Genomic DNA, 27,999 nt, shown 5'->3' on the forward strand with positions numbered 1-27,999 from the left:
AGGTGACAGGTTTACATTCAGTAATTCATAAGACAGTTGGAACACACCCTTCATAAGGATCGGGTAAAGAAAGATACATGTGGTCTGAGGTGTATTAAGAAGATATAGCCTACTGACGTGTCGCTGTGACATTCTTTGTAACTCCTATTACACTCTAAAGGGAATACTTGTCATACCCAAAGCCAGTTGGCCTGTTAATAATAGCCTAAAATTATATTGATCAACTCCAGTGTTTTGACTCTGAATTTCCCTCAAAATGCATGCATAGAGACTGATACAGGCATTTGCCCTGAAATAACCAGCAAGCTTAGTTATTCAGTAATGCACGCACCTCCATTTCAATAGCTATAACAGATACTACTCTCCCTGCCGTTGCATTAGGCAGCAGGAGCGACATTTGTCTGAATACTGTAGTCCAGAGGGACAGTAACTGCGTTTATCTCACTCAATAAAGTCACTGGAATTGAGCTGCAACAGCCAGCCCACATCTGTTTAACTGACAGTAACCTTGGCCTATGAGGGTTGACCTAAAGCGTTTCCTTAATTACGCAATAGGGGGCGTGAATGTGTGGAACGCTTGGTTCTATTGTGGAGAGCGAGGGGACGGTTTTGCAGGTGAGGCACTCTCTGCTGAACTGCATTTAGGCTACGGCAACCCGCCAACTAGACATTTCAGAAATAACGGTATTGGTTGAGCGGATTGTATCAGTTGGCTGGGAGCACAAACATATCTACAGGAATCAGGTAAACACGTTTTCAAGTGAAATACCCTATATAGTTCATTCAGGACGGACTTTAGCGCGTCAATGGTAATGAGAGTAGCCTAATGTCTGTTCGTTTTGGGGTCACTGAGTAATGTTAGTGTGTTTACTGTGAAGCTCTATCGATGGGTGTTTTGAAAGTTTACCTTGTTGCAGGTATACATATTTTCTATTCGAAGTTATCTAAACATTTTTGAGCGAACTGTATTGCCTTATGCGCATTTCATTATTTGCGAAAATGACTTGTTTTTACAACAATATCCCACATCCGTGCGAGGGAGATATTACATATATTCCCTTGAATTATGACAATTTCTCCTTTAGGCTACTGTATTTTACTGTATCAGGTCTCCATGCGTTCAACAGCTGTTGATACAAAGTATCCTGTGCGTAAAGCTTCGAGGATAGACATATGGCTACTGTATTCTACATCTGGAATTCATTCTCCAGTCGCTGTAAACTACTCTGTAGAATGGTTTCATTTTGAAACAGCGAATACTTATATTCCTGCATACTGTAATAGTGAATATATCAATATCTGCAGCAGTACACCGGTCTTTGGTAGTAGGCTGTAGGGGAAATATTCGATGTCAGTCTCTGCAGTCAAGAATGTTGATGTGCGGTGATTGTCGTGTACAGATGGCTGGCTTCACTGCAGGCGCGTGCCACTGGCAAAAACATTGGCGCCTGTTCTGATTGCAGTTTGGAATGAACACTGCTGTAGGCCTACAAATATTGATGTAGCCTAAATTATTACTGCTTTACAAAATGTATACTGGTGTAGCCTATTTGATCTCAAGGTTATGTTGGTTATGTTTTGCACTTTGAGTGTTGAACATCTTATCTTTTATTACATTTTCCCCCCACATCACTCTGGATCAACTTGAATGCAATTCCGGATGGAACCTGGATGTGCTGTATGAATTATCATGGTGAGTACAAATAAATACTTCCTACATTTCCACACAAAAGGAATATAACCTGTTGGAGGGGTCTGCCCTTGTCACCTATCAACAAATGGTGGGACATTTAAGTCTACTGTAGGCTACAACTGTTAGGCTCCTTTGAGATTGCCAAATGCCTTGGAGGCTATAAATGCATAGCCTAGCCTACCACAGCAAATGGTTTTGCAGGTATGACACAGAGAGAGTTGAATTGGGGTGAATTGACTACAGACAGAATGCCTTTTGCTGTGACAAGGAAGTGAATAAACTCAAGAAACACAGTTCAAAAAGGTTATTTTTAGGACAGCCTGTTCTGTTTGGGTTTTAACCTACCGGTATTTGTCTCGTATTTAATCTTCCGAACCCCCCAAAGCTGTGGATTAACCACAGCAAATGTCAGTCAGCACAGCACTAGAAACACTAAGCTATTAAAATACTACAGAAATGTCTGTCAGTCTTCGGTCTGGCGTGCTGTTATTGTAATTTTTGTGCAGCTGATACTTCCTATTTATATCGTTGGGCTTCTTCTGTCCATTCCCTAGGGGAAAAGTTCAGTTACTGCCAGGCAGATGTGCCTCTGGTTCTCTCCTCTCTCTCTATCTTTCTCTCTCTCTCAATTCAATTTAAGGGCTTTTTTGGCATGGGAAACATATGTTTACATTGCCAAAGCAAGTGAAATAGATAATTAACAAAAGTGAAATAAACAAAAAACATTTTTACAGTGAACATTACACTCACAAAAGTTCCAGAAGAATAAAGACATGTAAAATATTGTATTATGTGCAAATAGTTAAAGTACAAAAGGGAAAATAAATAAACATAAATATGGGTTGTATTTACAATGGTGTTTGTTCTTCACTGTTTGCCCTTGTGGCAACAGGTCACAAATCGTGCTGCTGTAATGGTACACTGTGGTATTTCACCCAATAGATATGGGACTTTATCAAAATTGGGTTTGTTTTCAAATTCTTTGTAGGTCTGTGTAATTTTGGGGAAACATTTGTCTCTAATATGGTCATACATTTTGCAGGAGGTTAGGAAGTGCAGATCAGTTTCCATCTCATTTTGTGGGCAGTGTGCACATAGCCTGTCTTCTCTTGAGTGCCAGGTCTGCCTACAGCAGCCTTTCTCAATAGCAAGGCAATGCTCACTGAGTCTGTCAGGTATTTTGCCACTGTGTACTCTCTGTTTAGGGCCAAAATATGTTTTAGTTTGCTCTGTTTCTCCTCTCTCTCTCTCTCTCTCTCTCTCTCTCTCTCTCTCTCTCTCTCTCTCTCTCTCTCTCAGGGAAGTGTTTTCCTGCAATACGATACAAAAGCAAAAATAATCCTTATTGATCTGCAGGTATAACTCAGACTCAGCCTCCTTTCCCAGCAGCAGTCATAAAGTGCTCCATTACCAGAATGACTCATGCCTACTGATCAGACATTTTTCATGTAGCCAAACTTATGGGATGATTATGAATGCTTAAGTGCTATGAAAGTCAAAGTATCAACTCAGCATGGTAAATATTTGATTGCAATACCCTGGCTATGCCTGCTCCAGTGTTGCTGCCCCCTGCCTTGTAGGTTGGGAGAAAACGACCACTGTTTCAGGTTGTCAGGGCTTTAGTGCATATAGTCTTTTTAATTAAACTTGGGTGCAAAGACCTCTGTATTCACATTACAGTTTCCTGGTTATATTTTGTAAAGCAATATATATGGTCGTCTCTGACTGCAAGATTGTTATGCACTGATTAAATAGTTATATTTACTTTTCGAGATTGTAAGATAGAATCTCAGATTGCACTGCACTCTCCCTCTAATATAGAAGCTCATGAAAGAAGGTTTGAAGAATCCTATAGGCTATGCACAATGCATTCCGTAAGCCAGTGGTTCCCAAACTTTTTATAGTCCCGTACCCCTTCAAACATTCAACTTCTAGCTGCGTACCCCCTCTAGCACCAGGGTCAGCGCACTCTCAAATGTTGTTTTTTGCCATCATTGTAGGCCTGCCACACACACACTATACAATACATTTATTAAACATAAGAATGAGTGTGAGTTTGTCACAACCTGACTCGTGGGAAGTGACAATGAGCTCTTATAGGACCAGGGCACAAATAATGATATAATAATAATCAATAATTTTGCTCTTTATTTAGCCATCTTACATAATAAAACCTTATTTGTTCATCAAAAATTGTGAATAACTCACCACAGGTTAATGAGAAGGGTGTGCTTGAAAGGATGCACATAACTCTGCAATGTTGGGTTGTATTGGAGAGAGTCTCAGTCTTTTTCCACACACAATCTGTGTCTGTATTTAGTTTTCATGCTAGTGAGGGCCGAGAATCCACTCTCACATAGGTACGTGGTTATGAAGGGCATTAGTGTCTTAACAGCGCGATTTGCCAAAGCAGGATAATCTGGCAGTATCCTAAATTTGGCAGTGGCTTCTGATTAAATTAAATTTTCACAGAACTACTTGTTGCAATTTCGATAAGGCTCTCTTGTTTAGATATCGGTAAGTGGACTGGAGGCAGGGCATGAAAGGGATAACCAATCCAGTTGTTTGTGTCATCTGTTTCGGGAAAGTACCTGCGTAATTGTGCACCCAACTCACTCAGGTGCTTCGCTATATCACATTTGACATTGTCCGTAAGCTTGAGTTCATTTGCACACAAAAAAATCATCCAATGATGGAAAGACCTGTGTGTTGAAGAGCTCCAACTTCTTAATCATAGCCTGAATTTTGTCCCGCACATTGAATATAGTTGCGGAGAGTCCCTGTAATCCTAGATTCAGATCATTCAGGCGAGAAAAAACATCTCCCAGATAGGCCAGTCATGTGAGAAACTTGTCATCATGCAAGCGGTCAGACAAGTGAAAATTATGGTTAGAAAATAAAACTTTAAGCTCGTCAATCAATTTTTAAAAACATGTCAATACTTTTCCCCTTGATAACCAGCACACTTCTGTCTGTCGTAAAAGCGTTACATGGTCGCTGCTCATATCATTGCATAGTGCAGAATATACACGAGAGTTCAGGGGCCTTGCTTTAACAAAGTTAAACATTTTCACTGTAGTGTCCAAAACGTCTTACAAGCTGTCAGACATTGCCTTGACAGAAGTACCCTCTCGGTGGATGCTGCAGTGTACCCAAGTGGCGTCGGGAGCAACTGCTTGCACACGTATTACCACCCCACTATGTCTCCCTGTCATGGCTTTAGCACCATCAGTACAGGTACCAACACATCTTGACCACCAAAGTCCTTTTTATGTCACAAAGCTGTCCAGTACTTAAAAAATATATCCTCTCCCGTTGTCCTGGTTTCCAGTGGTTTGCAGAAGGGGATGTCTTCCTTAATTGACCCCCCCATAAACATAACGGACATATACCAGGAGCTGTGCCAGGCCCGTCACGTCTGTTGACTCATCCAGCTGTAATGCATAGAATTCACTGGTTTCAAAACATCTCCTGCCATATCACTGATGTGTCGTGAAAGTGTTGTTTGATGAAGTCATTGTCTGTATAGTTTTTTGGGCCTTTTCCCCCAGCCACATATGCGGCAGCAGGAATAATTAAGTCCTCCACAATAGTATGGGGCTTGCCTGTCCTAGCCACTTGGTAGCTCACCATATAAGACGCTTCTAGACCCTTGTAATTAATGGTATCTGTTGCTTTTATACATGTCTTACTACTTGAAAGTCGTCTTAATTCTCTCTCAAAAAACTCCCGTGACTTATTTTTCAAACTGGCATGTTTTGTTTCTAAATGTCTGTGCAAGAGTGAAGGTTTTATTGAGTTGTGAGATAGTACTTTTGCACATATAACACACTGTGGCTCAGGAAAGGCACTACTCCCAATATAAGTGAACCCCAAATCAATGTAGTTCTCATCATATTTGCACCTCTTCGATGGTCCAACGTCCCTGTCTGTTGTTCGGTGCTTTCCCGGGTCAAGGGGCAGTAGCTCTTTAGCTGCATCAGATTCACAACTGTCAGTATCCACACTAGCTGGGCTAACAACAAATGTAGAATTACTGATGCTAGCATTGGATGTGCTCGTGGGAAGCAGAACAACTTGTGTCGTCGACAGGTGCAGGTGTAGTACTGCTGGTAGTAGCAGTACTATCAGTAGAGGTGGTATATGTCTCTATGGACACAGGCCTTACTTTTTTTTAACCATTTATCAATTTTCGAGCAAACGGAATGAGCAGCAGCTACATTTGGCTTCATAGTGAAATTCCCGTGAGAGAGTAACGATTAATGTGATTGGATGTTCATTATTTTACTAGGCTACCTATATTTGACGTTGTGCTGTTATTTCGCTGAATACTAGATTTTTGGCAGTGAAACAAGGTTACTCTCATCGAATGTATAAGAGGCGAAGTCAGGTGCAAGGAGAGTAGAGTGATGTAAACAGGCACACTTTTATTTTAGTTCCAAAACGAGAGCACTACATAAATCAAATGCGTTCAAAACACGGAACATAACAAAAGTAAAGCGCGTAATAAAACACCACAATAACATGAAACAATATCACACAAAACATGATGGAAACAGAGGGTTAGATACAAGTAGATTTGTTGGGGAAATGAAAACCAGGTGTGTATGGAAACAAGACAAGACAAATGGATATATGAAAAATGGCTAGAAAACCGGTGACGTCAATCGCCGAACGCCGCCCGAACAAGGAGAGGAGCCGACTTTGGCGGAAGTCATGACATACTCGTGCGAGAAAAAAACCTCACCCAAATGTATAGCCCCGTTGGAAAATATAAATGGACTGTTTGAAAATGCGAAGAAAAAAATAAATATAAATAAAATAAATTGGCCCAGCGCACAATTGGCCCAGCATCGTCCGGGTTAGGGGACGGTTTGGCTGGGGTTGACCAAAAAATCTTGCCTGTCATATTAGCTTTAACACAAATGCGCACATGCAGGCACAAATGCTACACACAGACATTAACACTCAAAACTATGTCAGTCTGCACCAGCAGTACCCAGGGGAGCAGGCCTCCACATCTTGTTAGATATTTTTCCATTGATACTCTCACTGTAATTACAAATCTGCTACATCTCACACTGGCCAAGATCAAAAGTTGATTCCATACCCAATACACACACTGGTCTACTCAATAATTCAAAGAAACCCTTTTTTTTATTTTACCTTTTGCTTGTGCCTATGTTAAACTAAAGGTTGACTTATTGAAGCATCCCTCACCCTGGACTCAGGGCTATGTTGTATTGATGAGGGGCTTTAAACGTGATGAATGAAACTGCAATGGATAGATGCCCTTATTCACGAAGCGTCTCAGAGTAAGAGTGCTGATTTAGGATCAGTTTAGCCTTTTAGAACATGTTGAATAAGATTACATGGGCAGGGGGGACCTGATCCTAGATCATCACTCCTACTGTGAGACAGTGGGAATACAGGCCTAGTTGTATGTCAAATGCATTGTAAATCAGGCTCAGAAAACAGATGTAGCCTGCCCATTGCCCACCGTGCTCAAACAGGTGGATGCAATGTTGTTTTCACAAAGTTATTTTAATCGTGTTACATTGTTATTACAGTGTTTTTACAGTTCTACCAACATGGGAAAAAAAATAGTAATCAATAGATTTTTTTTGCCTTTTGTACCCAACTTAAAACCAAAGCGCTATAGCTGGTCTCAATATTTGAACTCGTTCAGTTGTTTGTTGACAAGTCTTATCAAATCTCTATCAAAAGTGAACATTGAACTGACATCCGTGCTCAGTGAGTAGGTCTCAGTTAACTCAGTGCTGCTAGGTCCTTATCATACACTGTGTGATGAGTGTTGCGCGTTGACTGTAACAGAAATAATGGTCATCGATGATTTGTTTGTTCATTGACCGTTGTCTGAAATCTTTGGCCTCAAAAGCACTTCTCTTTTATTGATGTAATGGGCCATAAACAAAAGCTAATCTCCTGAGTCAATATTCTTCCTTCCTCTATCTCCGGCCTTTTATATCAGGGATTGAAAGATCATTGTTCCAAGTCATGCGGTCGCAATGATAATCACTTTGACAGGGTATGACTAAGTAGCCTATCTTCTGCATGATATTTTCTTATAAAATCCCAGTTTTGGATGATTTGTCAAGTCTTCCCCTGAGTGCATTTACACTGGATTTCTGATATCACGGCCAAAGGTTTCACTAGTAGCCGGGATTGCTGTGTAAAACAGGAAGTGAATGTGGGTAACAGAAAAGTACGAGGCAGCACTAATGACATAACCTCACTGACAATGTACCACTGTCTGTGGAATGATGCCTGTTATGTATTTAGTGGTGAATGGGTAAACCATTGTATCCTTAGCTTGGGACTTTTAAATGTATCTATACACTCAAATGTCATCCACACAGCTGCATCAACAGCTTACATAATGAATGCAAATGGATATTAGATGGCTGTTCATGACAAAAACATGCTTTTCTCCTGCCTTTTATGAGTGCCAGGTCTGTGGAGTTTCCCTGTGTTAGATATATATTTCCACACTGGAGGTTGGAATAATACTGTGTAATTGTGAAAATGATGATAATGTTTTTTTTTTGTGTAAGGGCTGTTTGAAAAGACTGCCTGAAGTTTCAGCCTGTTTTGGTGGGATGGAGTTTTGGCCTGCCTGGTGATATCACTCCCAGACAGTCAGAGCAAAATTCTTGCTTGAGAAATTGCTCTTTGCTAAGAAGCTATTTTTGTTTATTTTTGACCACTTTAACTGAGTAAGGTATTTAATTGTTACCCACTAAGATGATGGGGTTGCCTACTATGTCGAGACACCTGAGTAGAGGCATTTTGCTGTAGGTTTGACTCTGCCTTAGTGCTGCTCATTTGGCTGGCTGTGCTGTGATGGCTTTCTCTTCAGCAAAGTGTGCCCATTCTTCACATTGAGTCCACTGTAAAAGTCTGAGGTTTCAGACATCATTAAAGATGATTTTCCTAAAAGTCTGTGTTGAGGGACTGCCAGAGCTAGAGCCCACTTGCTCAGCAAAAGCAATTATAGTCTCTGTCATATTAGATAGTGTGCAGGGGAATGGCTGAAAAACAGCCCAATAGACAAGGAATGAAGTCTGGAGCTTTGAAGGTGTGTGTGTGTGTGTGTGTGTGTGCGTGTGCGTGCGTGTGTGCGTGTGCGTGCGTGCGTGTGTGTGTGTGCTCCCACAGCAGATCTGTCAGGTTTGGCTACATGCCCGCGGCAGGTGAAGGAGAGAACTTGCAAACCAAAACAGCAGACAAACTCCTCACAAACATGTACAGTGTGTACTAGGTTAGTCAGTTGAGTAGTATACTGAGTTATATACTGAGCAATAGCAATGTAGCACAGCTTTGGATGTAGCATGACCAGATCTAGGCTATATTAGCTACTGCAGATCATGTTGTCTATCAGTATACTGTGGATCAGTACCACTCTTTTCATGCTGTTCTTATCTGAGGCATGCCTAACTAAATGTGTGTGCATGTTGTATTGGCCCAGTTCCAGAGACAGAACATCTAGTATAGAAGTCTGTCTCTTGAGCAGGCCTATTTCACAGTCATCGCCCTCCATACAGGACTGTAGGATTCCATGCAATTGTCTGTCTAGCTTTCAGTGTGCAGATGCATTCTATAGGGCTGGCACAATTACCGTATAACCATGTATTTGACGGTTATGGATGAAGACAGTCGTGAAAATAAAATAACCGTCATAACATTTTAACCTTTTTTGTTATTTATTTTTACAAATGGCTGACTGAAGAGGGGGTGGCCGGGAATTTGTGTCTGTTTCTACGGTAACATGGTCTCTTAAAAACGTGATGAAGCGTTGTTGCTCCTTGCTGAAACAAACCGGGTGTTGTAGCAAACAAGCACACAGAGAAAGGTGCCAGTGAGGTGCAGCAGCAGAACACAGAGAAAGATGCCAGCGAGGTGCAGCAGCAGAACACAGAGAAAGGTGCCAGCGAGGTGCAGCAGCAGAACACAGAGAAAGGTGCCAGTGAGGTGCAGCAGCAGAACACAGAGAAAGATGCCAGCGAGGTGCAGCAGCAGAACACAGAGAAAGGTGCCAGCGAGGTGCAGCAGCAGAACACAGAGAAAGGTGCCAGCGAGGTGCAGCAGCAGAACATAGAGAAAGGTGCCAGCGAGGTGCAGCAGCAGAACACAGAGAAAGGTGCCAGCGAGGTGCAGCAGCAGAACACAGAGAAAGGTGCCAGCGAGGTGCAGCAGCAGAACACAGAAATATAATCTATGGCAGCACATGCAGTCAGGAGTGGAGGAGAGAAAATTATTATATATTTTTTTGTCTGTTATTCAAAGCATTATTACGTAGACCACGGTCATTTGGCTGGCCAATCATCCAAAATTCCATTACCGTCACAGCCCTAGCATTCTAGTCCATCTTAAAATGCCGCAGTTAAGACCTTTTTTAATTACGGATCCCGCATGGCTGCACATAGACTCAATGTTTCATGTTTTTTGCCTCACAAAAAAAACAGCCACTACTTTTTACTCTGTGTGAGATATTCTATTGCAGTAATTGTCCCTGGTGCCTTCTTCAGCTCGTAGAAATACCTTGTGATTCATCCCCCCTGCTGAGTGAATGCCCTTTGTAGATGTCTCAGTGATGGATTCTGGAAGGGCTTCGCTGAATAGATTTGGGTGTTTTCTCTTAACTTTTTTTTTAGCTTTCCCTTGTTAGAATGTTATTAGCATGAATCTGATGAACATTATATAGCTTAAAACCTATCACAAGCAAAGAAGATGTGTGTGGGGGGTGTTGTGTGTGTGTCTGTGTATGTTTGTGTGCACACTAGAGCTGGGCGATATGGGCAAAAATCCATATCATGATAAATTGACTGAATTATCACGATAATGATACATTTAACAATATGTTTGTATAACATTAATGTGCAACACAGTTATTTTTTACATTCCCTTTAAAACTACTACTACTGGGCTTCCGAGTGGCACCGCGGTCTAAGGCACTGCATCCCAGTGCTAGAGGTGTCACTACAGATCCTGGTTCGATCCTGAGCTGTGTCGCAGCCGGACGCGAACGGGAGACCCATGAGGCGGCGCACAATTGACCCAGCATCGTCCGGGTTAGGGGATGGTTTGTCCGGCTGGGATGTCCTTGTCCCATCATGCTCTAGTGACTCCTGGTGGCGGCCGGGCACATCTACACTGAATTTGGTAGCCAGCTGTACGATGTTTCCTACGACACATTGGTGCGGCTGGCTTCCGGGTTACGAGAGCAGGGTGTCGAGAAGCAGTGCAGCTTGGCAGGATCGTGTTTCGGAGGAGACATGGCTCTCGACCTTTGCCTCTCCCGAGTCTGTATGGGAGGTGCAGCGATGGGACAAGACTGTAACTACCAATTGGATATCACGAAAGTGGTGAGAGAAAAAAGTAAGTACAAATACAAATAATAATACTGCTACTACTTTGAATGTTGTAGCTTTCAATTGTCCCGTTAACACTCACACATTAGCAAACATATTTTATTTCAAACTTCACATATCTCTAGTAAAGGCTACTTATCGTGGTGATATCTGGTAAATGTCCACGAATGTGGTCGGTTCAGTCAGTGTCTAACTTTCGGTTTAACCTACCAGCTCAAGTGCATGCTTGCATGTTTCTGTGTGAATTTACCTGTGAGTTTGTGTATGTATGCACATACATGCATGTGTGTGACTTCACAAGTGTGTGTGTGTGGGTGTGTGTGTGCGCTCCAGACCTGGGTTCAAATATTTATATATTTATTTGTATTACTTTAACTTACATTTCAAAGTATTTTCAAATACAAATATTGAAATATGTGAATACTCCCAGGCATTTCAGCTCAGTTCTGTTTGGTTTTAGGATTACTGTTTGGTCCTGTAATGTAAATGGAAACACATATTTTAAAATAGTTTCAAATTGTTGGCTGTTTATTGGAAATGATTTGAAAATACTTTCAAATAACTAATAGAAGTAGTTGATTCTACACCACATTATTTGAAAATACTCAAATACAAATATTTCAATGACAAATACTTAAATACACATGTATTTGAAGCCAGCTCTGCTGTGCACTTGTCTATATGTGTTTGTATGACTAAGCTTGTGTGTGTATCCGTCGTAGACTGTGACGCTAAGCTACTTCTCTCCTCGCCATGGGCCTTGTCTGCTCTGTGACTGACTCATCAGCAATATCTCCATATATACCCACCCACGCACGCACACACGCACGCACGCACGCACACACACACACACACACACACACACACACACACACACACACACACACTACCACCCCGCTATTTCCCGTTTCGATTACCGACTACCATACACCACATTAGCCAGTAGCTATCAGTTAGGGCATTTGTTGTTGTATGGCTTTGCATGAATACACGTGTCTGCTTTGTGGCGGGCGGCTAGCCTGAGGCGTCTGGACTCCCCCCTGGTCGTGAACAATTGAGGATCTATTTAACCAGTGTGGGGCGGACTCAGGTGCGAGGACAGATAAAGCATCCCACCCACCTACTGCTCCGGTCTATATCTGTTTCCTAGGGTGCATCTCAATAGTGCAAAGTGACGTCCTCCATCCTCAATCCCCTTGTCTCCTTTCCTCCATATACAGTGACATTCAAAAACTAGACAGGTGAAAGTAAATCGGTGTGCATCCTCCATATTGATTTGATTTAGCCTGTGTTTTCAGTAAAGATGAAGAGACGAAGCTTCACTGCAGTGGTGCTTTACCAGCCTAACCATGACTTATAACATGGTAATGACATGTAAATAGCCATGTACAGTGTAGATATATTTTTTTTTTAACCTTTTATTTAACTGCGGCAGTTAAGAACAAATTCTTATTTTCTTTTTGTTTAATTTTTACCCCTTTTTCTCCCCAATTTCGTAGTATCCAATTGTTGTAGTAGCTACTATCTTGTCTCATCGCTACAACTCCCGTACGGGCTCGGGAGAGACGAAGGTTGAAAGTCATGCGTCCTCCGATACACAACCAACCAAGCCGCACATCCAACCCGGAAGCCAGCCGCACCAATGCGCCGGAGGAAACACCGCGCCCAGCCCGCCACAGGAGTCGCTGGTGCGCGATGAGACAAGGACACCCCTACCGACCAAGCCCTCCCTAACCCGGGCGACGCTAGGCCAATTGTGCGTCGCCCCACGGACCTCCCGGTCGCGGCCGGTTACGACAGAGCCTGGGCGCGAACCCAGGACTCTGATGGCACAGCTGGCGCTGCAGTACAGCGCACACATTCTTATTTTCAATGACGGCCTAGGAACAGTTAGCCTGGGCAGTTAGCCTGTTCAGGGGCAGAACGACAGATTTGTACCTTGTCAGCTCGGGGATATGAACTTGCAACCTTTCGGTTACTAGTCCAACACTCTAACCACTAGGCTACCCTGCCACCCCAAACTGTTGACAAAAACAGTGATACATTAACTACGTGTGGCCCATGCGGGAATCAAACCCACAGCCCTGACGTTGCTATCACCACGCTCTAACCCACGTAGTCATTGAAATCATAACTATTAAAAAATATAGAGAACAGCGGAGAAAGTGTAACATATCTGTGAGCTTTGCATTTCTAATGTTAGGTCAAGTCCTATAGGCTTCAGGGACTGCAATGTAGCGGAACATGCATGTCACTTAATGGTGGTGTGATGGTTGTATGGAGCCCAGTCTTGTGAAGGCAGGAGAAAGGGTATCTGAGGAGAATTCTAACATACTAGTTCAGCTGCTGGGCCCATACAAAGGATGGGTGGGGAAAGCAGCCAGTCATTGGGACTGCCCTCTGTCTCTCCGTCTGTCTGCCATGTTGTTTTATAGCTCTGTTGCTTTCCCTTCTCACCGTCTAGCGAAGAAATCTGTCCCTCAGATGTTATACTTTCTCCCCTGTTCTATATATTTTTTAATAGTTATGATTTCAATGACTCCGTGGGTTAGAGCGTGGTGATAGCAACGCCAGGGCTGTGGGTTTGATTCCCGCGTGGGCCACACGTAGTTAATGTATCACTGTTTTTGTCAACAGTTTGTAGTCAACAACATTGATCCTAACCCTCCTGGTTTATCAGATATATCTTGGTGTCACTGATGTACTAATGTGTTTTTCATTTCATTCTTGTGTCCATCCTTGACAACGGGGCACAGTAATGTGCAACAGTAATGTAGGTGACTGTGTTAATTTGAAATCGAACTCTAAGCCGTTGTCTGCGAGGGATTGGGGGTTTACTACAGATTAGCTGTAATCCATTGGCTAAATCACAGTTTTGGACAATGTGTGGCAGATTGGTCATAGGCTGGACTGATCCTGCAGGGTGTGAATGAACAGCATAATCATTAAGAGCAGCCTGGAGGTGTTGAATGTTGATTGAATGTTGATGACAGTGAGATAGTGCATCTAAACTTGGACCATGCTAACACATCAGATGGTCTGTGTACAGAGGGCTTATTTTTGAATAGGCTAAGTGATGATATAGGCTTGTAGCTAATAGGTTGACCCTGGAGAGTGGCCCACCAAGCCATGGGCACCCCTACAGCACCATCACTTAAAAAATAATACATAAGAGGCCATGTGTTATGACATTTTTATCATGGTTGTGACGTGGTCATAGCCACGAGGCGAAGCTGAGTATACCACCACAGCCATGATAAAAATGTCATAACACGTGGACTCTAATATATTATTTGTTTTATACAATGAGTTACCAGCATTAAAAAAGCAACATTCCCTAACCATAACATTTTCAACAAAACGTGATGCTACATTCACTAACACTGATTGTCAAGTGCAATTTTAGGTGTTCTCTGGTCGTTAGTTCTATTTGTATTGCCTGCTATGGAGGCTCTTCCCCCTTTTTAGCTTGCCAACTACACAGCTAACACAATCACTTCAGACTGAAAGGCAGCAAACTAGCTGCATTTCATTTAGTGTTACCTGTTTTTCCATCTATTTTTTTGTTGTTGGTATATATCCATGAAAATTATGCTGATTCATTTTGACTGGAGAAACGCTGCCTGTCTGTCTCATCCCGACTCCCGACACATTCATTATTATGGGACACAGTGGATATCGAATTTCAATATTGCAACAAAAACATCAGACATCATTTGTAATTGCTTTTCATAGTTGATATCAAGTTCATAAATTGCATGGCTGGGCAGTGGATCTGTAAAAATAGTAGTGCGTTGCTAGGTAACGACATAAACAATGGCAATTTTTATGAATGTACTGGCCATATGTATGTTGTCTATTATATCAGGGGCAGGATCTAACAATGGGAATTCCAAACCACCCATTTTATAAATTGATTTAGATCTCTCCTACAACCTCTTCACATTAGCACATGGCTATGCAAATAACCTGCTGGCAGCAGATGGATATACCAGTCCGATTAGCAACACATCAATAACGCGACATGTAATGCTTACGAAACTAAACGAACATAGTGTTGTGTGGACATATTCTCAGGAAACAGTCCTTCAATTTGCCCCACACAGCCGTGATCATGTCTTCTCCGGTGCGCTGGTTAAGTTGCCTGTCCGAACAGCCAGTGATAATATGATTCAGGGCTCCCTTCATCTTCTCTCTTCCGTTATTTCACTCACTCGTTTCACACACACACACACACACACACACACACACACACACACACACACACACACACACACAAACACATCTGAAGTGTGATTGGCGATGTGATGGGTTTCTAAATATTTTACTGATTGGTGGGATACTGTCTGTCTAGAATGATTGTGATCTTCAGTGGAACATTTAAATCTTTTGGAGACTAAATATTTGACTTTGTCTCATTGGATAATAGGAGGAATAAACACTGTTTTTACAGAATTGAAGAGATTTGATGTAGTTTTGTATCCCTTTTTGTATCCTTACGCTGTGTAATTAAGCATAGTTTTCCAATTCCATATGAAAGCTTAATTGCCCCAATAACTTTCTGTCAACATCACAGTGTAGCCTAATTTTACTCGTTCCCCTCCTTTTACCCTTTTGTAAACACTGTTAGGAGAGATTCACAAGGAGCTCGCCATTGTTGAAATATGAATTCATTATGAGACGCACTATTACATTGTCTTTGATTGCAAAATAATTAGGTCTTTGTGGAGTTCTCACTTATTCAATGGATATTTCTCCTGCTGTTGTGGGCCGACTGTGTTCGGCTGAGCATCGTTTCCATTTTGGATCTTGTGAAGACTTACTTTGGATTTGAAACAGAATTGTTGATTAGATGTTATTGGTGTAGAATGTGGTGCAGATCTGTTTTTACTGAAGATTGCCTCATATGTTTGGTTAAACATTGCTGTGTAGGCCTACAGTACCAAACCCATGTTACATATATCCCTTTCACACTAAGACGTTTTGACGGCAACTTTGACATACCGGCAACTGTTTTTCGCCTTTTCCTTATATCTGAAAGGTATTGCCGGTATTATTTCCGCCTAGCAACCTAGTAATCATTTAGGTCAACTTCTGCCTACGTCTTAGTATGAAACATAGCCGTAATGCTGAGGTGGCATTGGCAGGCACTGCGCCGTTAAACTCATGTATGGTTGCTAGGCAGCACCCGTTAACCATCCTCCTGCCAGTTCTAAACTTTGCTTGGCATGTCACTTGTCACATCTCTTTGCATAGCCCACCACTAAGCATGCACTGTTATCTTAACCACAACTGGATGGTCCATAAAGATTTATTGTAGGAATAAATATCACTGAATGAGAAAAATATTGGAATAAAGCATCTTAATGCAATTGAAGGCATGTTTCAAATGGTTGCTTACTGAAACTCCCAAAGTCATCTAACCATTGTAATACATTTGAAGCAATAGCCTACCCGCGTGTGGTCAACTAGATTATAACTTCAGCACCATTTTGATTGGGACACCACCTTCGCCTTACTTTGAGATAAGCTTGGGGACTCGTCTTGATAAATCAATGTCAGATTTGACTTTTCACTGAATCTCCGTTTAGATATTTGTTAAGCTATAGTTAGTTGGGGAAATGTTAGCTAAGTTGAGGTGAGTGCTGCTCATTATCAACTTTTCTTGTTGGCTCATTTGTTAGAACATTTTGCCAGCATGTTATGTAGTTTAACAAGTGGATTATTTTGCTCTGAACTCACAGTCGCTTAGTAGCCTAGGCCTACTCCTGACCAAAAGCCTGTGACCACTGACTTATCTCAGTGTGTCTTGACTTGTCTCAATCAATGTGATTTTGTTTCACTGAATCTCTGTCTTATAGGCTATTTGGTTAATTGGTTTCTGGCTGGGCAAATAAGTGGAGGTGGTATAGCTCATCTATTCATTTGCTCATCTATCACTGATCAGAAACATTTAGCATGCAATAATGTAGCCTAAATCAAGTGTAGGCCTATTATTTTGCTGGATCGCGTATAGACAACTCCAAAAGCCCACAAAGGTTGTGAAATATGGACACGAGACTTGTGTGGGTTGTGTGGGAAAAATATTATTTGTATTTTATTCTGTTATATTCCATTATATTCTTACTACAAAATATATGTGTTTGACTGTGATTGGGGTAGGTGTGTCTTGTCTGTTTAATGAACAAAATAATTAACTATTGATTTAATTTGGTCATAACATAATTAAACAAAAAATGTGCCATTTCTTTTTGATGGTGTATATTCTCAATGGATTTATTAAAATAGACGCCCACCCACATCTTCACACCACTACTACCACTCATCCCCAGCATGCCGGCATGCGCACCATAGGTATAAAAGGCATATGCAGTCAAGAATGTGGTAAAAATGGGCCTGTTTATAAGGGGATAATATAAACATTACCCCATTTCTTTTTACAGTCAAAATCTGTAAATCCAATGTGAAAGCAGCAAGAGTAACAACTAGGTTTCATAGGCCTAGTCTCTCCAAAATGAAGGGAAAATTGTACAGCATCACCCTCATTCATGACAACTCTACTATATTTGTTCTGAAAGGCTTGCAGTTGAAACATGTTGTCATGGAAGCTTTTAATCTGAATAAAGAAATCTTGAAATATGCCTTGATTGCTGCTGTGCTGAATTGCCCCACAGGAGAAACAGTCACATTTTCCTTCCAGTTGTGGAGAGAAAGCTACCTCCATGGATTAAGCACGTATGGCAGAAAAAAGGCTTATCCAGAGTAACACTAACGCAACAAAGGATTTTGCATGGTCGGCCTGAGCTCAGACTAAACACGTTTCAGAAGACAGTTTGTTGTCTGGCTTTGAAAACAATTAAAAAAGCAAATGCAATGTTCTTATCTCTGCCATGGCTGCTCCTCCTCCTTGCCTTTTAATTTTTACCTTTACCATCTTTGTTTTGACAGTTGGTTCTTGAAGCATACTTAAAGTCATTAAAATTCAGTTCCTGATTAAACAGTGATTGACTTGCCCCTCACGTCAGAAGCAGTCGAGTGTTTAATGAATCTTCATCGGCTTGTCTATTTTTCATCCGATAATTAGGAGTCTGTGGTAATGAGTCATACCTCGGAGTTGACTGGTGTCTCATTGGTGGCCAGGGTCGTGTACGTTAGACTCTAAACGTAACAAAACAGACTGAAACATGGAGGGCCTACCTGGACTTGTACAATAACAAACTCTCATTTTAGTTTTCCTTGGCAAAACGTTTTAAAACATTTTCCGTTGGTGTGCCGAATGGACACGGCCAGGGTTTTCGTTGTGTATCTGTGAAGCTCCAGCTCCTCGTTGTCCTTGCCCAGGTTCTCACCCGGCGATGACACTTAACAAACAACAATATCCTTGAGAGTCTGCAGGCGTGGAGCCGAAGCCTCTGGGACTAAGGCTTCCCATCAGCATGCAGAGAGCATTACTGCTTTAATATGAAGGGGCCATATGGAGCGCAGAGGTACTGTATAGTGGTGCAATAACTTTTTGCTTGTAAGGGACATTTTGTTTTATAGAGCCACGTGTTACTGATTGGGTTGAGGAATTCTGTTCATCAGAATGTAAGGTATTCACTTTTTGTTGTTGTAATCCATTCACAATGTAGTTGCTTCCCAAGTGTTTTTATAGTTGAATTCTTTGACCTGATGATGATAGCATGCATTAAATAAAAATTGGATTTAAAAGAGTACGGCAACAGGGTGTTACAGGGTGCAATTCCACAAGCCGCCATATACTCTCTGCTGTGGAATAGTTCCATGTGAATAATATTATGAGTATCATTACACATAGCAAGACATGAACCTAAGACAGCTATAATTCGCTCTTGAGTGCTACTTAATGTCGTTAGTCCCACTTGCAGGATGATGGCTCACTGTTCGAAAACAGGTTGCCAGTTGGAGTGAGATTGGCCTACACAGAAATGCATCAAACAGTAAATGAGACTTGGATTTGGCGCCGCTCAGGCAACACTTACAATTTGCTGAAGGCTCTGAGTCAGAGTGCTCAGTGTCTGGAAACCTTCCAAACCATTTCCTTTTCATCCCCCTACTAATCTGTTATGTGGATTATTAGTTCCCCCAAGGGGGGTTGGGAGGGGGGCTATGACGAAACAGCCAACCATCTACCCACTCTATTCTTTGAAGTTTCAAGTTTTATTTGTCACATGCACAACTACAGTGAAATGCTTAGCTTACATACCCTACCCAACAATGCAGTATTCAATATCAAATAGGATAATTAATAAAAACATATATAAAAACATGAGAAATAAAAATTGAGAGGAAGCTATACTGAACAAAAATGGAAACGCAACATGCAACAATTTCAAGACCTACACTTACAAGTAAAATACATTTATTAGGCCCTAATCTATGGATTTAACATGACTTGGAATACAGATATGCATCTGTTGGTTACAGATACCTTAAAAAAGGTAGGGTGTGGATCAGAAAACCACAGTATAAGGTGTGACCACCATTTGCTTCATGCAGCGCGACACAACTCCGTCACATAGAGTTGATCAGACTGTTGATTGTGACCTGTGGAATGTTGTCTCACTCCTCTTCAATGGTTGTGCAAAGTTGCTGGATATTGGCAGGAACTGGAACAAGCTGTAGTGTATGTCGATCCAGAGCATCCCAAACATGCTCAATGGGTGACATGTCTGGTGAGTATGCAGGCCTTGGAAGAACTGAGACATTTTCAGCTTCCAGGAATTGTGTACAGATCTTTGCGACAAGGGGCCATGCATTATAATACTGAAACATGAGGTGATGGCGGCAGATGAATGGCACGACAATGGGCCTCAGGATCTTATCACGGTATCTCTGTGCATTCAAATTGCCATCAATGAAATGCAATTATGTTCATTGTCCATAGCTTATGCCTGCCCATACCATAACCCCACCTCCACCATGGGGCACTCTGTTCACAACGTTGACATTACCTTATGGTAGAGAAATGAACATTCAATTATCTGGCAACAGCTCTGGTGGACATTCCTGCAGTCAGCATTCCAATTGCACGATCCCTAAAAATTTGAGACATCTGTGGCATTGTGTTGTGTGACAAAACTGCAAAAGAATTCTACAGCTTTGAAGGTCAATCAATCAATCAATCAAATGTATTTATAAAGCCCTTTTTACATCAGCAGATGACACACAATGCTATACAGAAACCCAGCCTAAAACCCAAAACAGCAAGCAATGCAGGTCCCCAAGAACACAGTGGCCTCCATCATTCTTAAATGGAAGAAGTTTGGAACAACCAAGACTCTTCCTAGAGCTGGCCACCCAGCCAAACTGAACAATTGGGGGAGAAGGGCCTTGGTCAGGGAGGTGACAAAGAACCCGATGGTCACTCTGACAGAGCTCTGTGGAGATGGGAGAACCTTTCAGAAGGACAACCATCTCTGCAGCACTCCACCAATCAGGCCTTTATGGTAGAATGGCCAGACTGAAGCCACTCCTCAGTAAAAGGCACATGACAGACAGCTTGGAGTTTGCCAAAAGGCCCCTTAAGGACTCTCAGACCATGAGAAACAAGATTCTCTGGTCTGATGAAACCAAGATTGAACTCTTTGGCCTGAATGCCAAGTGTCATGTTTGGAAGAAACCTGGCAACATCCCGATGGTGAACATGGTGGTGGCAGCCTCATGCTTTGGGGATGTTTTTCAGTGGTAGGGACTGGGAGACTAGTCAGGATCAAGGGAAAGATGAACAGATCAAAGTACAGAGAGATCCTTGATGAAAACCTGCTCCAGAGTGCTCAGGACCTCAGACTGCCTCAAAGGTTCACCTTCCAACAGGACAACAACCCTAAGCACACAGCCAAGACAACACAGACGTGGCTTCGTGACAAGTCTCTGAATGCCCTTGAGTGGCCCAGCCAGAGCTCGGACTTGAAGCTGATCAAACATCTTTGGAGAGATCTGAAAATAGCTGTGCAGTGACGATCCCCATCCATCCTGACATAGCTTGAGAGGATCTGCAGAGAAGAATGGGAGAAACCCCCCAAATACAGATATGCCAAGCTTTTAGCGTCATACCGAAGAAGACTCGATGGTGTAATCTCTGTCAAAGGTGCTTCAACAAAGTACTGAGTAAAGGGTCTGAATACTTATGTAAATGTGATTATTTCCTTTAAAAAAAAATTATATACAAACCAGTTACAGTGGGGCAAAAAAGTATTTAGTCAGCCACCAATTGTGCAAGGTCTCCCACTTAAAAAGATGAGAGAGGCCTGTAATTTTCATCATAGGTACACTTCAACTATGACAGACAAAATGAGAAGAAAAAAATCCAGAAAATCACATTGTAGGATTTTTAATGAATTTATTTGCAAATGATGGTGGAAAATAAGTATTTGCAAGATTTATGGCTCTCACAGACCTGTAACTTCTTCTTTAAGAGGCTCCTCTGTCCTCCACTCATTACCTGTATTAATGGCACCTGTTTGAACTTATCAGTATAAAAGACAACTGTCCACAACCTCAAACAGTCACACTCCAAACTCTACTATGGCCAAGACCAAAGAGCTGTCAAAGGACATCAGAAACAAAATTGTAGACCTGCACCAGGCTGGGAAGACTGAATCTGCAATAGGTAAGCAGCTTGGTTTGAAGAAATCAACTGTGGGAGCAATTATTAGGAAATGGAAGACATACAAGACCACTGATAATCTCCCTCGATCTGTGGCTCCACGCAAGATCACCCCGTGGGGTCAAAATGATCACAAGAACAGTGAGCAAAAATCCCAGAACCACACGGGGGGACATAGGGAATGACCTGCAGAGAGCTGGGACCAAAGTAACAAAGCCTACCTTCAGTAACACACTACGCCGCCAGGGACTCAAATCCTGCAGTGCCAGACGTGTCCCCCTGCTTAAGCCAGTACATGTCCAGGCCCGTCTGAAGTTTGCTAGAGAGCATTTGGATGATCCAGAAGAAGATTAGGAGAATGTCATATGGTCAGATGAAACCAAAATAGAACTTTTTGGTAAAAACTCAACTCGTCGTTTTTGGAGGACAAAGAATGCTGAGTTGCATCCAAAGAACACCATACCTACTGTGAAGCATTGGGGTGGAAACATCATGCTTTGGGGCTGTTTTTCTGCAAAGGGCCAGGACGACTGATCCGTGTAAAGGTAAGAATGAATGGGGCCATGTATCGTGAGATTTTGAGTGAAAACCTCCTTCCATCAGCAAGGGCATTGAAGATGAAACGTGGCTGGGTCTTTCAGCATGACAATGATCCCAAACACACCGCCCGGGCAACGAAGGAGTGGCTTCGTAAGAAGCATTTCAAGATCCCGGAGTGGCCTAGCCAGTCTCCAGATCTCAACCCCATATAACATCTTTGGAGGGAGTTGAAAGTCTGTGTTGCCCAGCAACAGCCCCAAAACATCACTGCTCTAGAGGAGATCTGCATGGAGGAATGGGCCAAAATACCAGCAACAGTGTGTGAAAACCTTGTGAAGACTTGCAGAAAACATTTGACCTCTGTCATTGCCAACAAAGGGTATATAACAAAGTATTGAGATAAACTTTGGTTATTGACCAAATACTTATTTTCCACCATAATTTGCAAATAAATTCATTAAAAATCCTACAATGTGATTTTCTGGATTTTTTTCTTCTCATTTTGTCTGTCATAGTTGAAGTGTACCTATGATGAAAATTACAGGCCTCTCTCATCTTTTTAAGTGGGAGAACTTGCACAATTGGTGGCTGACTAAATACTTTTTTGCCCCACTGTATGTTGTGTTGTGTGTAGATTGATGAGGGGGAAAAAACTATTTAATCCATTTGAGAATAAGGTTGAAACATAAAAAAATTTGGAAAAAGTCAAGGGGTCTGATTACTTTCCAAATGCACTGTATGTACATGTAGGCAGGTATGGAACTTGGGGAGATGAGATGACAGTCAGAAGTCAGACCATGGCAAAGATTATAATTCAAACACAGATACATCAGACTGGATGACCTTAATAGGTTGTCGTTTACCAATGCATGCCTTGTGCTTTTGGGAAGGTGTCCCGGGTAGTCAATGATATAACATCTTCACTTGGAAAACGACAAGTCAGATATGTCAAAGGAAACAATATAGGATCTTTATTTCCTATTCTTTGTGTTTTATTTTAGGGTTGGCTTTTCAGCTATTTGATAATATGCCCGTCATACAAATTATTTAATAAAATAGCATATTTTATTTAGCATATTCAAAAACATGGATGCTCTTCATAGGAGGTTTCATTGTCGTTTGATCTGGTAATATGACCTGAAATGTTTGTACATTTAATAATGTTTGCTGGCTTCATAATTCAACTTGCAATCTAAGTGTAATGAATACTCAGTGAGAAAATGGTGTAGATTCACTCACAGAGCGCGGCAGGTGTTTATTTCACAGGCAGGCAATGGTCATACACAGGTAGGCAAACAGGCAGGTGAATCAAAACTAGGACTGAAGGCTATAACTGGTTCTCACAAACGAGCTAGGAAAAGGCTTAGTAGAGTTAAAACAAACAATACCTCACAAAGGCACAAACAGAATGAACTGAACTAAATAAGGAGCTGATGAGACCAAGTGAGTAACTACCACAGGTGAAATCAAAGAATAAAAATGAAAGACAGGGCTACGTTCAAGAACACAAAGAAACAGGGCTACGTTCAAGAACACAACGAAACAGAACACAAGGTTGACTAAGAAAATAAATACAGAACCTTACACTAAGTCATCTATACTAAAGTTACTGTTATGAATCTTCATTTTGAGGAGTCTAAACTGATTTATAATTTGATAGGTTACTTCTGATGGTCATTGGTAGCATCAGACCATATCCGCTAATGCACTCAGGTCTACAGAGCATCATAAATGCATTTTCTGTGGCATTTTAATATAAATGGATATCGCAAATATAATCAAGCCAATCTGGCTGAATGGAAATAGACCCAGATGGCCCCCTGAAGGTCCTCACCAGACTGAAGGTCAGGATTCAGGTTGTTAATAGCAGAGGTGCATAACGATGGCGGCCTCCATACTGTTACCACAAATGCCTCGTTTGCTAAGTTCGCCGTATTGTACATTGCTCTCTGTTACCCTTTTTTTGTTTCGGCATTAGCACAGTATAAATTATCCCAATTCTAGCTCCAAGACGCCTGCAAACTGAAAAAGTAGGTTATGCTGATTTATTAGCGCATTGAACCATGTTCTGTGCCATAGTTTAAAATATCTGCGAATAGTGCTCCAACAATGACGTCATATCTGAATTCCGACACTTTATTATTATTATTTTGTATTTAACCTTTATTTAACTAGGCAAGTCAGTTAAGAACAAATTATTTACAATGACGGCCTACCCCGGCCAAACTCTAACCCGGACGATGCTGGGCCAATTGTGTGCCGCCCTATGGGACTCCCAATCACAGCCTGTTGTGATACAGCCTGGACTCAAACCAGGGTCTGTAGTGACACCTCTAGCAGTGAGATGCAGTGCCTTAGACCGCCGCACCACTCGGGAGCCTTTGCCATTGCACATTGACAGTAAACAGACATTGTGTTATCTGTTTTGTGTGTTGTGTATACTGTAGTTTCATGTAGTAGTTTTGAGTTGTGTTCTCATAGATTATTTAAACTGTGTTGTTGTTCTATGCATGTTGGATAGCAGGTTAGCGTTTTTCATCATGAATCTTGTTCTGGAGGCACCTCTGCAGCATGGTCACTAGCTGGCAAAGCCACAAAGTCATCAAATGTTTAACCTAACCTTAACCACACTGCTAACCCTAATGCCTAACCCTATTCTTAAATTAAGTTTTGTTTTCATGAATGTTTACAATATAGCCAATTTTAAGTTTGCAGCTGGCCAATCTAGTGGATATCACTCAGTTCTGCCTCCAGGGCAAGATTCGTGTCAATAAACATCAACCTGCACATTAGATAGAGGATGGCTTGTAAAACATCAGTTCATTTTTAAAAACGTAATTTTCAACAACAAACATAATTTTCATCCATCCTCCCCCCCCAACTTTTCCCACCAGCTGCCACTGTACCAAGTGCATACTGAGAGCCAAATAAAACAACTTTACAGCTAGCAATTTGTTTACCATGGTCTCTGGCAGATTCTGGTTTTATTCCAAAACTTCAAGGATGTGTGTACCTGTATGTGTTGTATGGAAGAGCTCCAACTTGAACTGTTGCCAGGGGAGTCCCTAATGCCCAACTGTGGTGTGGGCACTAATACCACTATAGGATCACCAAATTGCTCATAACAAAAATATTATGAACCTACACTCTGCTGTATGGAAAGCTTATGTCAATATGAAAATAAGTGTAAGCAAAAATATAGAAATAATAACACTACAGAAGTTTGAATAAGTAGGTTATGTATGCGTGAGTGCGTGATAGCTCCTTGTGATTAGGACCTAAACAGCAGGGACTTTGTAGAGGTATACTTTTGTAGAGGTATAATTACACAGCATAATTCAATCCCAGGTATTATCCATCTCTGGGTCGTGATATGTCCAGATGTTTTTTTTCATAAAGTGGGCATTGTTGGCTATCCCAGAATTCCGTGTGCCCGGTGTAGCCTACGGTGGCAACCTAGCTTGGCTACTGCAGGCGGTGGCAGGATGACATAGGGGGACTACCGGAGTCGGCAGCCAAAGCTTGGAGAAACTGCACCTCAGACAACGGATTTTGGAGGACACAGGATACCCGGTAATGCAATAGTAACTCCAGATTTCATAAAGGGGACTCGTGTATTGAATTCAGTAGTCGCACATTAATTGTGGAAAGAGAGAAAATAGTTTCATTATCGATGTTTTCATCTGAAAATGTGACGTGCGGCCGTTGCATCATTTACAGGAGATGACGAGGCGATTCCCTTGTACAAAAAATACTGCTCATGGATAACTTAGTTATAGTAACATTCAAGACGAATGGAGATTTGTTAATCTTTATTGAATCTTTGTATCCCTCATTGTAATTTGAGAAATCATGCTTTCTGCATAAGCTACTTTGTATCATATGAGTATAATTTTCCTCTGGATACAGTATCATGGCCATGTGATCAAAACGCCCGATGCCTATTTGCGACTGGTTAAAAAGTGTCTAATAATTGGATTACGCACGGATTCTTGCGCATCAAAGGAAAAGTTGTACGTTGTATTGTTTTGTGGGAGTTGTGCTCTGTTTTGTACAATTTACTATGGCGGTATGCGTAACGTCTAGCGGTTTTGATAAGTTATTGGTAGACTATCACCGGTGTATGACAGTTATGACTTGCAATCCCGAAGTTCCTGTCTCGGTTTTCGGTATTTCTGCAATGCGGTGGGTGTGGCCTGACTGTTCGGTAGATGGAGAGGAGGAGAGGAGAGCGTCTTGTGGCTGCTCGGCCAGCTGGTTTACTCGCCCAACGGGGCGTTTTTCAGCCCACATCATGGTTAGCAAAGTGAGGGCACATGCTACAGACACAGGTGGTGCTGCAAGCTCATGGGTCAGAAAATGTAGCTATAGTGGTCCATTGTTTACTATTTTATGGATGTGTTTTTATTTTGGTCTCATCTGTCACCACGGGACATCAGAAATGGGTTATAATAGGCCAACAATTTACAACTATGTTTGTGTGTAAATGTAATAAACTGTTTACATAGGTACATGTTTGCTATTTGTCTGTTTTTATCATAATTTTGATTTATGATGTAGAAACTGCAAACTCCAGCACAAGGTAATGCTATGATTGATTTGAAATGAAATGGTTATGATAATGTCTGCATCACTCTGCTTGGAATGTTTAAAGTGATAGGCTATCTGGAACTTGATTTATTTTCTTAGCGTATTTGAAGAGGTAGAGGGCATCAATGTGTGTCCATACCAATACTTACTCTCTCCAAAAAGCAGTATGGTCCACAGAATGGTGATTGTCATGGTTTCCTTTACGTGAGCTGCATGCTAGGGTTGTGTTCGTTGACCAGTGACCACACCTCAGAAAGTGACTCACTCTCAGCCTGTTGAGGCTAACAGAGAAGTAAACAAATAAGCATATTGCTGCAGTTTCACTAACACCTGCCCAATATCCTTTATCTTGGCTAGAGCTCAGCCAACCATTGGTCAATATTAGTAAAATAGCTTTTGATTCAACATAATGGTTATAAGGCCTCGGATAGAAGAAAGGAGCGGTGCAGCTGCTGAAGCCATGCTGGGTTTAAACCTTCTGCAAAGCTCTTCAGTCCAGCTGCTGAAGCCATGCTGGGTTTAAACCTTCTGTAAAGCTCTTCAGTCCAGCTGCTGAAGCCATGCTGGGTTTAAACCTTCTGTAAAGCTCTTCAGTCCAGCTGCTGAAGTCATGCTGGGTTTAAACCTTCTGTAAAGCTCTTCAGTCCAGCTGCTGAAGCCATTCTGGGTTTAAACCTTCTGTAAAGCTCTTCAGTCCAGCTGCTGAAGCCATGCTGGGTTTAAACCTTCTGTAAAGCTCTTCAATCCAGCTGCTGAAGCCATACTGGGTTTAAACCTTCTGTAAAGCTCTTCAGTCCAGCTGCTGAAGCCATGCTGGGTTTAAACCTTCTGTAAAGCTCTTCAGTCCAGCTGCTGAAGCCATGCTGGGTTTAAACCTTCTGTAAAGCTCTTCAGTCCAGCTGCTGAAGCCATTCTGGGTTTAAACCTTCTGTAAAGCTCTTCAGTCCAGGAGCAGTGGATGGGTTCCATTTTTCTCATGGACGCGTATCATCCTTATGTCCTACACTATATGACTTTGATGGATGGCTTATTAAAGTGTGTTATGCTGACCACGGACTACTGCAACAATACTGCTACTGTGCAGCGGTGTAAGGTTACATGGGAGAATGTCACACATACAGCATCTCTTACCATAACATTTTACGTTTTGGTCATTT

The 27,999-nt window shown here is 41.8% G+C and overlaps 1 protein-coding gene across 23 annotated transcripts in view; it reads left to right on the plus strand.

Annotated features, from left to right (window-relative positions):
• The first annotated feature begins 579 nt into the window (after positions 1-579).
• The window catches only part of LOC139367032 (erythrocyte membrane protein band 4.1-like 3a), an 86,318-nt gene continuing 58,898 nt past the window's right edge, over positions 580-27,999 (plus strand). For 11 of the 23 annotated variants that reach the window (XM_071104940.1, XM_071104954.1, XM_071104947.1 and 8 more), the window contains exon 1: positions 1,557-1,693. The gene's annotated coding sequence lies outside the window, so the exon portion shown is untranslated. Of the gene's footprint in view, positions 1,694-25,724; positions 25,826-27,999 lie in introns of those variants that run through there. The other 12 variants (XM_071104952.1, XM_071104955.1, XM_071104957.1 and 9 more) reach the window with 6 other exon arrangements.

The sequence above is a fragment of the Oncorhynchus clarkii genome, chromosome 15 (genome assembly GCF_045791955.1).
Source record: "Oncorhynchus clarkii lewisi isolate Uvic-CL-2024 chromosome 15, UVic_Ocla_1.0, whole genome shotgun sequence".
Taxonomy (NCBI): domain Eukaryota; kingdom Metazoa; phylum Chordata; class Actinopteri; order Salmoniformes; family Salmonidae; genus Oncorhynchus; species Oncorhynchus clarkii.